Source organism: Convolutriloba macropyga, chromosome 12, assembly GCF_964194025.1.
Source record: "Convolutriloba macropyga chromosome 12, txConMacr16.3, whole genome shotgun sequence".
Classification (NCBI taxonomy): domain Eukaryota; kingdom Metazoa; phylum Xenacoelomorpha; order Acoela; family Convolutidae; genus Convolutriloba; species Convolutriloba macropyga.
Window position 1 is genome coordinate 28,239,803 of NC_134479.1, and position 15,000 is coordinate 28,254,802.

General features: G+C 35.2%; 1 protein-coding gene and 1 long non-coding RNA gene across 3 annotated transcripts in view; one reads left to right on the top strand and one right to left on the bottom strand.

The window, feature by feature from the left end:
• LOC142351224 (mediator of RNA polymerase II transcription subunit 22-like) overlaps positions 1–15,000 on the bottom strand; it is a 595,906-nt gene that overhangs the window by 218,568 nt on the left and 362,338 nt on the right. The window lies entirely within an intron of this gene.
• Positions 64–12,087, top strand: LOC142350350 (uncharacterized). 2 transcript variants are annotated; one of them, XR_012760875.1, is made up of 3 exons: positions 64–394; positions 817–1,454; positions 11,360–12,087. It is a non-coding gene; the product is annotated as an uncharacterized LOC142350350 (long non-coding RNA). The 2 variants fall into 2 exon arrangements; XR_012760876.1 differs by having other exon boundaries at positions 856–1,454.

A 15,000-nucleotide genomic window follows, 5' to 3' on the forward strand; every position in this document is an offset into this window, starting at 1 on the left:
TATTAAACGTCTTTTGTTATCTTAAACTCGGGCAATCACTTTAACAAACGTCTGCTTGTCTTTGCTGTCAAAGCAAACCATTAAAACTTCTCTGTTCTAAGATTAGTTGTCATTGTTTCAACCCCTTTGGTACCAATTACCTTCAAGATCTGTTCTTGAGTATTTTAGCTGAAAAATGGTTGATGTTATCTCAGTTGTGGCGTCATTTTGTGTGTTATTCGTTCTGCCGATAATTGGAATGTTCATTTTTGCTATGAATGTTTTGGTAGCAAAGTGTTTCCTTGAAGAGAACAAAAGGTCATCTCCTCAATTACTTGTAATTACAAATCTTATAGGTGACGCAATTTACGGTTTTATCTTCATGGCTTTTCCTGTTTCCTTGATTATAACCCGGGTCGAGATTTTGTCAAAAAATAATGTAAGATTAGCGGTGAATAGTGGTGAAAAAAATCTTTTTTCACGGCAAAGCGACCGCCTCTTTTAGCGTTGAATGCGGTGTAAAATTTGCGGTTTTTAGCGGTCAAAAGTTTTTTCACAGCATTCAACAGATTTCTTACAAAAGGAAAGTGAAGTGCACGGCTTCGAACCTCTCACCTCCTGCATGTTAGCATCTTCTTATACCACTGCGGGATCTCTTACAGCAATGATATTTTCTGTGAATCTAAGATATGCGTTGAAATTAGTGGTGAAGATTTGCAACTTTAGAGGTGAAAAATTTTTTTCACCGCTTAGAAGTTTTTTTTCACCGCATTGAGCGCAAATCTTACACTTTTACTCAAATTCACCGCAAATCTTACATCTTTGAGCGATTTTTAGCGTTGACACCTCGACCCGGGAAACGCCGTCCTCGATCAGACACTAAAGTCAATTCTATCTGCTATAATTGTATTCGATATTTACGTGACCAGTGACAGCGCTTTAACTTTGTTTTCACTAATGATGATATTCATAATGAGCCTGAACAGATATTTTGCAATACTAAAACCATTCACATATAAAAAATATTTCACGAAATCAAATATCATTATTATGGTTTCACTTGTAGCTATTTCGAGCTTCTTGTGCTTCTTAGTTCTGTTCGCTGTCAAGTTAGAGAACACACTAACATATTATTCAGATTTTGGCATAGCAACTGACTATTCTATTGAAACAATTTTTAACTATTCGGATATAGCAAACTATACGTACTACGATTATAATCGATTATGAATACAACTATAACGCAAATTTAGCTTTCAGTTCATCATATGTTTATTGGCCTCAATATCAGTTTTTGCTGGTCTCTATTGATTCTGTCTTGATGCTTTACGTTTACATTTCTATCGCAAAGGAATACAAGTTAGGATTCACCAAAATATGCTTCAAAGGTAAGCAAAATTCTGAGGCTTCGATGAACGCCAGCGCCAGCAGAGAATTAACGAACGACAAAGTCTCATATTCGGTCAACTCGAATGGTCAATTTGAATACCTATATTTAAAAAAAAATCTGTTTATGTTTTCAGATAGAATCATAGAAAAGCTGGTAGAAAATTGATAGTGAATCATCCACTTCAAATTCAGGTTGAAGTTGACTATTTCGCATTGACTATTTCTTTATATTGAAGCCTTTCGTAATCCCCCATACTTTTCCTTGACTTTTGTAATGTGCTCCTCCATTTTTTGGCTTCTAAGGAAACAAGGAGGCTCGGTAATGTGCGTTCGCACATAAAGTTCCGACCCCGCTCATCCACATTTTTGGCATAAATGTCTACCAAATGAGGAACAGATAGAAAACACCAAAAAATTCAAGTATTTTTCAAAAAAAAAATGTGTATGAACAAAGATCGCCTCCAACGCAAATAACTCAGTGGAGTAAAAAAAATGCCGCATCAGATTGATGAGATCAGACATTGATAATAACGCAAGTCAAGACGCACAACAAACTTTATGTTCATTAAAAAACTTACCAACAAGCTCAAAGTAGCGTCGGATAAAATTGATGCTAAATAAAATAACTTGTACTTCATTACAATAAGAGGGCATTCAGACCTGTCATTGGTCAATTTTTATGCAGTTACAAAAAGAACAAATAGAGACAACAGAAAAAAATTAATAAAAACTTGCGAGAAAATGCTGTCGAAGCCGTAAAGCCAGATTTGGCCCCCTCAAAATATGATCAATTGAGCCTTCATCGAACGCCAAAAATGTGGTATAGGTCTTCTCATTAATCAGAAAAGGTAACAAGCAGACCAAAAAAGAGAAAAATGGCAAAATTATTGAACTTTCGTTGTTTTTCAAAGTCATGAAACAATGAAACAATGAAACTTTCGTTGTTTTTCAAAGTCATGAAACAATGAAACAATGTTTTTCAAAGTCATGAAAGCCATTAGCTACAAAATGAAATGATTAAATAGGTTCAACTAATCGTCCAAAAGAAGAGCTCAAGACCTGTAATCATTCAGCGTATGTCCTAAGTCAACAAAAAGAACGTTAAATATAGACAAAAATCAAAAACTAGTTTTCTTCTTTGTGAGAAAAACCAGTGTAGAAGCCAGTAAATTCATAACAAAAACTTTTAAAAATATTTAATGATTTTAACAGTTCGAGATTGGACCAAAACCAGGCCTGCTATTGTTGATCGTCTACTTAGAACACTCAATTGTTTCGGATTTTTTATTTTTGGATAATTTGTTAATTTAAAGTTTAAAAATAAATGCTGCGTTTTTGATAATATTTGAGCAAAGTTAGCAAAAAACGGCGAAATTTTGATTCTAGACAACTCTCAATGGGAATGGAAGCACAAATGGCTCCTCCTAAAATTTACAACGATTGTGTTTGTTGTTTCCGGGGTGTATAATTCTAGGAAATTTAATCAAAGGGGACTAAAGAATCTTACTTCGGGCAATTTTTGATGAAAAAGGCTGAATTTTGAAATATTTAGCCAAAATTTTACCCAAAAAAATTAAACCCAAATAGTCAACATTTTTTCTGTTCTCAGCTTAGTAAGTAATATTGTTTCAACCCTTTTGATACCGTACCATTTAATTTTAAGATCCGTTATTGTGTGTTTTACCTGAAAAATGTTTGATGCAAATATCTCTGTTGTGGCGTCATTTCGTGTGTTATTCGTTCTGCCGATAATTGGAATGTTTATTTTTGCTATGAATGTTTTGGTAGCAAAGTGTTTCCTTGAAGAGAACAAAGGTCATTATCCTCAATTACTTGTAATAACAATTCTTTTAGGCGACGCTTTTACGGTTTTATCTTCATGACTTTTCCTGTTTCCTTGATTATAACCCGGGTCGAGGTTTTGTCAAAAAATAGTGTAAGATCAGCGGTGAATAGCGGTGAAAAATAAACTTTTTTACAAGTTTAAGGCGGAATTCCCAAAAATGTGAATAAAAACAGCGGAAATTCGTCTATTTTTCACAAATTTCAAACCTCGATAACTCCATGTAAGAAAGGAAATATGAAAAAATCTTTTTTTATTCCATATTCTAAGCTGGAAGGGCTCTTCATTGATACAACTCACAACTCTGTACGATGAATATATCGATTGATCAAAATTGTCTGAACAAAAAAAAACCCATTTGCGTATATAATTCCCCCACCCCCCACCCTCAAGAGGGGTCGGAACAAAAATAAATGTATTTGTAGATTTTTTTCTGCAGATGAAAGTTTTTGAGTTTACGCAGCTCATTTAAATTCTATGAACGGCAGCAGTTGCGGTGAAGTAACTGACAACAAAATCTGGTCGAATCGAATGGTCAATTTCAATCCCTATGCTAAAAAATTTCCAAACTTTTTTGTTTTAAAAATTCAGCTTCTTTTAACGACTCTCGTTTTAACCGAGAAAAAAAGATTTGATGCACGACGCTGAGAGTAAATTTGAACTCACTACAACAGCTAAGTGTGCCTCAAATTATTCGAGGATTTTGGCCAAGAACTAAAAATATAGAATACGGGGGAAATTTATGGCACTTGCATACATGATAGATATAGAAATCCAGCGTATTGAACTTAACTCAGGCACCGCAAAACAATGTATCTGTACCATGACGGTGGGAAATCACAGCACGCAGATGTTATGTAAAAGGATTTTAAATAATGTTGGACATATGCGAGTGGTCTTCTGAGAAAAAAATTAGAACTCCAAACGTCAAGATCCAGCTTGTGAGACGACCAATTTATCGTTATGAATGGCCTTATTATAAGTTGAGGGTCTGTTCAATTCTCGGCTCCATTCCTTTATCATCAACATTTTATCCAAGCACGTTAATGCTAGCATGAATTAGTTTTGTTTTCTCGGCTGAAGCTGTATTCAGCTTTTTCTAGTTTTTCTTGCTGTTTCCCATCTCTTACTAGTCTTGGATTTCCGTGACCCTAAATATATCGTCTTACAAGATGGGGTTTTTGGATTTATGTTTTTGTCAATTTTTTCTTGTTAAATTACTGGGATATCCCGAAGTGTGTAAAATCAATGGTATATCAGTTATTTTTCCCCGCGAATCATGGTAAAGATACTATCATGGTAAATATACATTTTTCGGCGGTGTTCGGGCCAAATAGATTTCGTTCAAAAGCGTGAGTCATTTTGCCAGAGGATAATAATAACGATAGTTTTTTATCTTCCAAGATTGTGACTGAGATTTGTGGTATTATGTCTTCTATGTTTGGCATAATTTATTTTTTGGCAATTTTACAAAATGTATCTTTTGAATCAGCTGATAGATTCACTCAACCGTCGTTTTAATAAGTTATGATCATTGAATTTTCAAACTGAATTCAATGACTTCCTTCTCTTGGAGCACCTGTCCTTCGATGATGGTTGTGTCTAGTAGGGCTTTAGTTGTTATAATCATTTGTGAATTTGTAATAGTTGTATCTCTCTTGAGAACGGCCTTTTGTTTTCGTACTTTCAAGTTCTAGTGTTGCAAATAATAGTGATTGTTTGACGGGCTTTGTCTTAGATCACCTATTATGCTCGGGTTTGATGGGACTATTGGCTAAATTTGCTAGCATTTAGATTGCTTATGTCCTTATTTTGGTATCAAGGTAGTTTATTTGATTTAAGAGTTTTTTGTTTATTAATCCTGTTATTCGCGTAACGTTGTGTCTACTATTATCAATCACTTCAATCGTTTGATGATGGTCCTAATTTTGGCTTTATTTGGTGCTGTGCTTCAAATTTTTATCAGTCCCAGGATAATTATGAAAAATTCATCGTTCGTTGACGTGTACGAAAAGACATTTGGTTGATGGCCAAAGGGTGTCTAATTTTAGTGATAAAATCAAATGTGGTTTCCCATATTCAAAAAAAGCTTAACTTGTATCCGATTGAATTTAGTTAATTATAAACCTGTTATCGTTATTTTTTGTACAACAATCTAAAGGCAACATTCTTTGACTAGACATTTTGTTGTGAGCTCGAGTTTTTTTTTGTTGTTTCTCTCTATGAGTTGATTTCAACTGAGTTTCTCTCTTTCAGTTGTTAGAAGGTTGAGAGAGAACAACCTAATGTAAATTGTGTATAAGATAAGCTTGACATAGCTTGACACGAAGCTCCACTTGTTCAACGTATACTTGGCTAGAGAAATGAAGCCTTGAGGAACAAGAAAGAACGTGAGAACGGGTTATAAGAGATGCCCAAGTTCGAGAGCTTAAGACCAGTTGGTGTAAATGGGTAGCACACTAGACTTGCAAGTAGAAGATGCTGGTTCGAATCCAGTACTGGTCCATTTTCACAGTAGTTGAGCCTGAATAGACCCCCTAACAGTATTCTGTCGTTTTTTGGTTTTCTCTTGTTTTTTATTAGGAAATTGTTGTTTCCATTCATCTTCTTTCGAATGTCTTTGTTTGTAGTTGATTCGTCAGCATATTTTTTGTAAATGTACAGTTTAACTGCGCTTTATTATCAGTTGCGCTACAGAGTTGATCATGTCCAGACGTTTTTCTCTGCGTATCTGCTGGTGCTTTTGTTCGGAATCAGTCCGTTAATAGACTGTTTATAGCTCTTTCTGTCGCCTCTTTGAAGTCGAGTTTGAAGTCAGACTCCTGATCATTTTCTTTGTTTGTCCGTGTTCTTGTCTGAGGGTTCCTATTTTCAGAACTAGTGCCATTCTTGATTCTTTTCACTTGCTGCCTATTTGTTTGATCTGTTTTATCGGGGATTTTCCTCAAAGAACATTATAAAATGTTATTGGTTTCGGTTCCATACACCATTTGAAATGTAGATTTTCCTCAGATATTTTCTTTTCTTCCATTTTTGTTGCTACCAATTAAATTGAGACAAAATTATCTGTTTCAGTAATTTCGGAAAAACATAGAAATGATACCAAAAAACAGATAATCAAAATTCAACCCACAAACCATAGCATAAGTGAACTAAGAGAGAAGTTGGCAGACAACTACGATAAGTTACATTTTAATATTAAAAAATTGATAGCGTTTTCAAGTATAACATCAAAAAAAACTACCACATAATAGTACACACACAAAACATTAAACATTTTTAGTACAAATCCACCAAAAAAACTTAAGTCCAACTAAACAAATTTATCGCCGAATGACAAATGCTTCAAGAAAAAGATAATGGGAGATTAGTTTAAAAATCTGGTAATCATTTTGTAAAATCAGTTGATAATTTTGTCAAAAAAATTTTATGCCAAACATAGCAGTCAAAATCTCGGAAAGTCAAAAAAAACTACCGCTATAATTATCTTCTATATATTTGAAATACGCTTTAAAATAATATTTGCTCACCTAGACGCCGTTAAACAAGCTGTCTTTACTATGAAAGTGAGAAAAATTTTAGAGCACAACTTATATATAAAAAGATTTTATACTTTAAATACCTCAGTACATCCCAGTAACCTTCCCAGAAAAAGTTCGCAGAGCGTTAAACCTCAAAATTACAGCTTGTACGAGAAAATTTTCATTGATATCTGTGGCACAAGACTCAAAGACTAAAATGATGTAACACGAATTATGACAATAATGGGAAACACTAACTACCGAACATTTAAAAAGGATAGATTACGCTCGGAGAAAAAGTGAGAAGAAATACACGTAGATTGAGTGGAAGACTTTGATGAAAGCCAATGCAATAAAAAAAATGGCACACTACCTTCTTGATTCGAAAATTACTCTTGAATTAGACGATGAAGCGTTAATAAGCGTCCTTAAGGAACGCAAAAAGTAAAAACATATAGTACCAGATTAAAAAACGAAGAAAATTTGGGAGCCTGGTTTTGATATCAAATACTACGAGGGTCAAAAAATGGGAATCACCCAACTGAATAACCGAGAACTAAATTAATTATCTTGAAACTGCCAGAATCAATTTGTTTAGTTGCTCCAATAATAATCACTCGACCATTAGATAATAAACAAATATCAATTGGCTAACAAAAAAATCTTACACGATGAATTCAGCAACCGAATTAGAGCTATAGCCACAAAAAGAGCAGTTTTTCACAAAAATATTTTGTTAACAAGAGAAACCCTCTGTTTAAGACATCAAAAGTTGCGTTCAAAAAATACACAGCAACCCAACCGACGTTTTTCGAAACAAAATTAGACAAATTGCAAAAAACCACAATTGAGACCAGTAATCTAATTCTATAATTACCATAATCTATCCAGAGGAACACGTATTAGAGCTCTATCACTGCCTCTATGTAGGACGTAGTTCAAAAGTAACACAAGAAGATTGTAATAATTGCCGAAATCCAACGCAAGATCCAAACAGACCAAGGGCTTATAATATTGAACGAAAAACAGAACCCGATCAGCTCAAACGAAAAAAAGAAAAAAACTAATTCTATAAATTAACCCGTTGGGAACATAAGGTTTCGCTACCTTGCTGCAAATACTGGCCTAAAGACGCCATTCAGGGGCTCTGCAATTGTTTAGGGAACCAGATAACGAAGATAAAGAAAATTTCGAATATCACTATGTACGATCTAAACGAGGAGAGAATGCAAGAGCGAGAGTTAGCCGCCCTAGCAGTGTAACGATTCCCGGAAATCTTACTAAGATCCCAAATAATTTCCCACTAAGATCCGGGAAAGTTCCAAAAAACATCCGGGGATATTACCGGGAACCTTACCGGGGATTGTAGGATGATGTAAGATGGAGTAAGATCCCGCATTTCATGGCGGGAAACCCGGGAAAATTAAGATTCCTGACAGGAATAGAGGGAAATAAAAATTTCCCGGCAGGAATTCCGGGATCAATTGTCGGGATCTTACCGGGAAAACAGGGAGCTATCAAAATTCTGCCAAGAAATCAGAGAATTATTTTTCGGCAGGAATTCCGAGATCTTAACCTGAAAGCAGGTAGAATTTTAGATTTTCTCCGGGACGTCCGGGAAATCATGAGAAAAACCAGAGAAAACCAAAAGAAGCACCAAGATACTCACAGTTGCAGCTGGAAAGTTTGGACAGTTGCATGCAGCTGAATTACAAAAAACTGTAGGAGTTCGCAAGATAATATTTCTTGTGTTTTGTGTTTTTATTACTAATCTCCTCAAAAATTCCATGCTTCACCGGAAAAACTCAAGGTTGTAGTTTTTTAGCTAAGTTAAAGAAAAAAATTGCTAATTCCTGTCTTTGAAAAAGTTGACATTCCCGGGTGTCGTACCAAATTTATCGGGAGAAATTAAGATTTCCGGATTTCCACAGAGATTACCGGAAAAAATAAGATTCCCGGGTTTCCCGGCAGGGTTTCCGGGATTCCAATCACTGGGCAAACAAATTCTTGTTAAACAAGGAGCCAATCTCACGTGGAGTCCACAGCTTTGCGACAACTTGGAATCATATGAGATAGCGAATAGTGTATAGAAGTGGTTTCTATAGGCTTTGCACATATCTCATACTGAATGAATGTTCATTGAGGCGGACAAAAAACAAAAATGTTTTCTGGTCAAAAATAGATAGGGATATTGAAAACAACTGTCCTACATGCATACAACCAAGTGAAAACATAAAAACAATTAAACAAAAACCGATACCAAGAAACTCTACTCTCTGTTAACCAAAAAACAGATAACAATCCATTGCTGATCAAAAGTTAACAAATGCACACAAAAAATATAACTAACCGTAGATAGACTTTCTAAGTGAACCAACATAAACATTGTGTCCTTCTTCGCTGTGTCTAAACAGCGAACAGGATCATACTGGAGTACGTAACAATTGAACAATTGAATAAGCGAACACGGAACAATTGATCAAGCTATGAACGGCCTTCACATAAAATTTTATTAGGAAAAAGGTTACAAATACTAGATTGAATCGTTAGATTACTATGAGTCCGAAGATTTTCATGTTATTCACCCATGAGCAAACAGAGCAGCCGCACAAACAACCAAATTGAACCTGATTACTTTGTGAACAAAAGCTCAAACCGATTTTCGATAATTTTGCAAAGCTTCAAACATCAGTTTCGGAAACTGTCAAAAATTGTAATGGAAAACTATCGTCAAAAAGACAACTGCACCGAATTTGTCTGCGAAATTTAAGTTCTCTTCAGATTGTGAGTGCAAGTGCAAACAAACTGCAAACGGAGTTTGACTCCGGAAACTCTCCCGATATGCAAAATACTGATGCCGACAGAATTACGGTAGTACACTTCATTAGAAAAAAAGTTTGAAACAGATAGAGAGACCAAACACATGGTGAATTCATGAAAAACAACATACCAAAAAACTGAAAAACACCAATGGCAAAAACAAGTATAAATAGTTTTTAAAAAATTAGAGACATTAAGAGACCAAAAAAAACAGGCAAGGGAAGAAGAGCAAGAAACGCAAAAAGAAGAAAATCCAAAAACCTCTAGCCTGACCAAAAACTAAATTATATTAATTGCGAACACTTTAAAAACACCTCGGTTCTTAATTTTTTTTATTAAGAACAGATGAGCACTTTTTGTTAGTTAGTTTGCCAATCGGAGCTTATGATCTTTAAAAGCACGATCAAGCCCAAGCGCCAGACCCTAGCGATTTTGGATCAAACAGTTTCTAGAATTTGGCATTTGATCAGATAGTGTCAAACACTGACATGATCCCTGATTAGACCTTCTTGCAATCCAACAAATACTGCGATCTTTGTGCTATCGTACCCGGAGTTACCTCTGATAGCATTTCATTAATGAATCATTATATTCCAATTTTACTCAACAATGAAACCCGTTATTTCCAGACTTTATAACTCTGACAGACTGAGCATTAAATCAGCAAAAATTAATGATGACGTGTTGAATGCTGTTTGTCTGATTATGATGAGACATTTACTGCTGTATGTATGAGCATGATGAGACATGAGTTCTAGGGGTCACTATGTAGAACAATAAAATACATGTAGACCAGTAGAACGGCAAAATACATGTACACCGTCTGCTAGATAAGCAGTAGAATACATGTAAGTCTATTCAGACGAACAGCAGAATATTTTTCATCCTGTTCAGACAAACAGCAGAATATTTTTCATCCTTTTCAGTCGAACAACAGAATAATTTCAGCCTATTCAGAGTAACAAGAGAAAATGTTTCAACCTGTTCAGATAATCACCAGCAGTGTTGATAAAAGCTCATAGTAAACCGTCTATAATATGCCAAGATCAGTGTTCTTTGATTTCTGTAAAAGATCCATGACTCAGTTCTGAAGTGTAATGACTCGTAAACCCGGGCAGCTTGTTCTGATCGGAAAATGCCAGACAAAAGCGACAACTCTCTCTAATCAGACTCTAGTGCGTTTTTTTATGCAAATTTTTTTGCTTGATCTCTTTGCACTTTACCCCTAGATTATTCTTTGACTTTCACGCTTTTGTTCTGAATTTTCAAGTGATCTCTATTTGCGCTCGCTCCGAAGTAAAGCTGTTGCTAAAATAAAGTCGCTTGCAGCAACGCAAACATAGCCAAGTGTTTAGTGCATCATGTTATGGATCGGGAGGCCAGTGGTTCGAATCCCAACGGGGCCAAATGTTCTTCCACCCAATCGCCTGTTGTTCGAGAGCAATTCTTCCAAAATTAGTCGGTTTATGTTTTTATGTGAAAAAAACAGTGGTAATAGGAAACTGGGGCCAAATCAAAACTCTTTTCTGTGTGATCAGATATTGGGCTGATTTACGTCCAGCCTTTGCTCTCAGATCAGACTTTCGTGTGTTGAGAACACTTTTCCGACCCTGTAATTTTGGGTCTTACTATACCACATGTGCCACCCAACATTGGTCAGAGGTAACTTTGGTCTGGCACCTAAACCTTGGAAGACCTTAAAGTCCAAAAATTGCATTTAAGAAGGTGAATGAATTCTTTACTTTAAGTCTTAGAATTAAAGAACTACTGGGCAAATTGACCACAAACAAAATTGGTTAAAATGAAGACCAATGTTCAGCTGTAATCAAAATAACCGCAAACCAGCTGCCAATTATAAAACAGTCCGATAGAAATTTGGAAGAGGAAACAGTATCTCGACAAACACAATCTGAAATCAGAAGACTCGATTCAAAACGTCGGATAACTTTCATATTTTTTGTAGCAGGAACTATGTTTATTGCAATTGCGTTTCCGCCAACATTTTTAGGCGCCTTAATTGGTTTCAGAAAATTGACTGATGCGTCTTTTTATAGCGGAGAACCTCATAAATATATGAGCACGATCTACCTTTTTCGAATGCCTTATGCGTTGGTTGCGATAATTGACCCTTTCCTCTACACAGCATCCAACTCAACAGTGAAGAAAAAGATGAAGAGAACATTCAAAACTGTTTGTTCTGCTCACCCCGGTCGAGTTTTTAGGGCTCTTTGACGCTAGAGTGTACGGATTTCAGCTATTTTTGCCACTAAAATGTACATTTTTTTTTACAAGAATTGTGGTTTAATGTTGTGAAAAAGTAGCAACAATTTTTGTTGCAATTTTTGCCACTAAACTGTACATTTTTTGCAAGAATTGTGGTTTAATGTTGTGAAAAAGTAGCAACAATTTTTGTTGCAATTTTTGCCACTAAACTGTACATTTTTTGCAAGAATTGTGGTTTAATGTTGAGAAAAAGTAGCAACAAAAATTAGAAACTTTTGCAAATATGATTTCAACGCGATTTTTACGGACCCTCCCCCCCCCCTTCTATCCAGATCGCACAATAGCGTGAATCTATTAAACACTGATCGATTTAAAGGAATTGGGTAGTTGAATGTAAATCGAACTGTTTACAATGAAACGGGGGGTGGGGTGAAGGAAGGTGATTGCCGTGTATATTATTATTATTTTTAGTGCAGTTCTTTCATTTGCGGTTGTTCCTATACATTTGATTCAATTGATTCTTTGCATTTAATTATCATTGATCATGACACAATGTAGTATCCATTGAAGCGACTATGTGCAGCTCGGATGCCTAGTTATATCCAGATTTAGGTCCCAGACAAAATCAAGCATGTACACAGAACCAATATGTTTGCATGAGGCGGATGAAATTTTGTAAAAAAAAATATTTGGTCTCTAAGCATTGAAAAACGCATGTTAATCTAATCATGAACGTACAAAATTATGGAAATGAATGCAAATCCAATAGTCCTGGAAATGAACGCACGAAAGTCTTGACGTGAGCACTTTCCTTCTGAAGCTGTTGCAACATTCTTGTTTTCCAGCTGGAACTTTAGCGTGGGAAGATTGCTTGTCAGCTAGCTTTCCTAGAAAGAAATTTAAAGAATTAAGCGGGGACGAAGCGGGGACGACCGGTTCGTTTCATCACCGGGGACGATTGGAAATAAACAGCCTTCTAAGGGAAAAGTTAAGTCATTCATGATTCAGATCGGAATGCAGAAAGGGTGGGAAAAGAAGAGAAATTTTTCTTCCTTTTAATTTTGAGAATTGTATCACTGTTTACCTCGGGGCAGATACTAGGTGGTGGGTCCATATGGCCCCATTTATCTACCCTTTACCTATTTGTAGCATTTGTATTTATAATTAAATTGATGATTTTGTTCGAAGCGAAAAAATTAAATTTTTCATTCCTTCTTCTTTCAACTTGCCGCAAAAAAAGAAGTATTAAATGTTGGAATACACTGAATAAGGAACGGAATCTGCAGAATTCAAAGTTCAAACCAGTCCCAAATGTTTAATAGATAATTAAAACGTAAATTTTTTATCTTTGAATAACCCTCTTTGGTAGCATTATTGTTAATTTAGGTGCAATGTATGAAGCGCTACATACAGGCGCCACCATAGCAGTGTAATCAATTCAGGCGCAACCATAGGAAAGTATGAAGTGATACATACATTAAAATAAATACTAATGATAATAACTAAATAACAAAAATAAAAAATTTGGATCGTTTTATTACATCGATAATTTTGTGACTAAAAATTTTCCTTAAATTTCTAGTCGTTGTTGAAAACAGTCCTGAATCTAGCCGATACAATTATCCTTAAAGCATAAATGAAGAAAGCGCAAGAAAAGTCTAATGAGACAAAGATGAAGCTCAAGAAGCATTTTATCCTCAATGAGTGAGTTCTTTTCTTCCACCTGAAGAATTAGGATCTTTTCTGCTAGCGCCCCCCCAGCCTTATATAGCCGTTAAATTTGCACCACCCAAAATCTAAGTTTTTGCGAATTGTGAGAGCGATATTTGCATTTCATTGAAACAAGAGTGTCTAGGTAGATTGAAGGCACTTTTTGAACAGTTTCCTTAAGAAGTTTTAAAAATTCAAGCCCTCATTGTAGCCGATAACACCAAAAATGATCTAATACAGAAATTTTTTTGATGCTTACGTTATATGCAACAAATTTTGGTTGAATACGTAATACTTTCAAACCATAGCTGTGCTAGCTTTTAGTAAATGCATATTGCTCATATATGTTCATGTATAAGATTACTTAGCTTTAACAATATGTTTACACATTTATAAATGGGGTGTGCGTAACTAAGCGGGGGGGGGGCGCTAGCAGAAAAGATCCAAGAATTATAGTCTATATATATATATATATATATATATATATATATATATATATATATATATATATATATATATATACATATATATATATATATATATATATATATATATATTATATATATATATATAAATGTATATATATATATATATATATGTGTGTGTGTGTGTGTTTCTGTGTGTGCGTTTGTGTGTGTTTTTTAAATCGTACTATATTATATTTGTATGTTTTTTGTTCACTTGTGTGTGCGTGCGTCCTTGTATGTGCGTGAGTGTGTGAGTGTGCCACAATGTTTGAAAGCATCGGATTGTTCGGTTTTGTCGGTGAGAACTCATTCTATATTCTTTTTCATAATATAGTCAAAGTTTTGGCGTTGTCGTTTTCGCGGAGTCTCAGTACAATCACACCATGCGGAGAACAAAATTTGTTTATCTAACATTTTCTTTTTTAGTTTGTTGTCGACACAACACAGCTAAGGGATAGATAAGATAACTTTCCGAACATATAAATTAAAATAATAAACCCATTCAATATTAACGGCGACTCAGATTGTCATTTCAATTTTGCTTAGGTCTGATACGATTAGAAAGTAATTATATAAAGTGGATTTTCCTCTTGTATTAATTAAGCCAAGCGTACCCAAGATGAGGTCCCAAACTGAAGCCAGATATCTCCAGACCTAAATGAACGCAATTGTGGGGCGTCGTGCGTTCAAAATTATACGGTCGGGAAACACGAAAAACAACTCTTTGATTCGATAAAAAACACTATTCTTCAAGATTGGTATAAGCGATAACGTCTAAGTTTTCTTCTGAAATACCAACTTTTTTGCTAGACAAGCTAGACAAACATTCTTGTTGTTTCAAATCCAGCTTACACTGGGGATACTCTAAATTAACTTTGTCTAAGTTGACCGTCAAATCGTCCTTGAGCCTGGCACCATATCCTGGGTACTGACATTTCCTTCGGTTTAAAAGCTAATACAGCAAAAATTTCCTGCGTTTGTAACCGAACTTGGCTAATGAACAATATACCGAGCGACCAATGATATGAAAGAAACTAACCACCCCAGT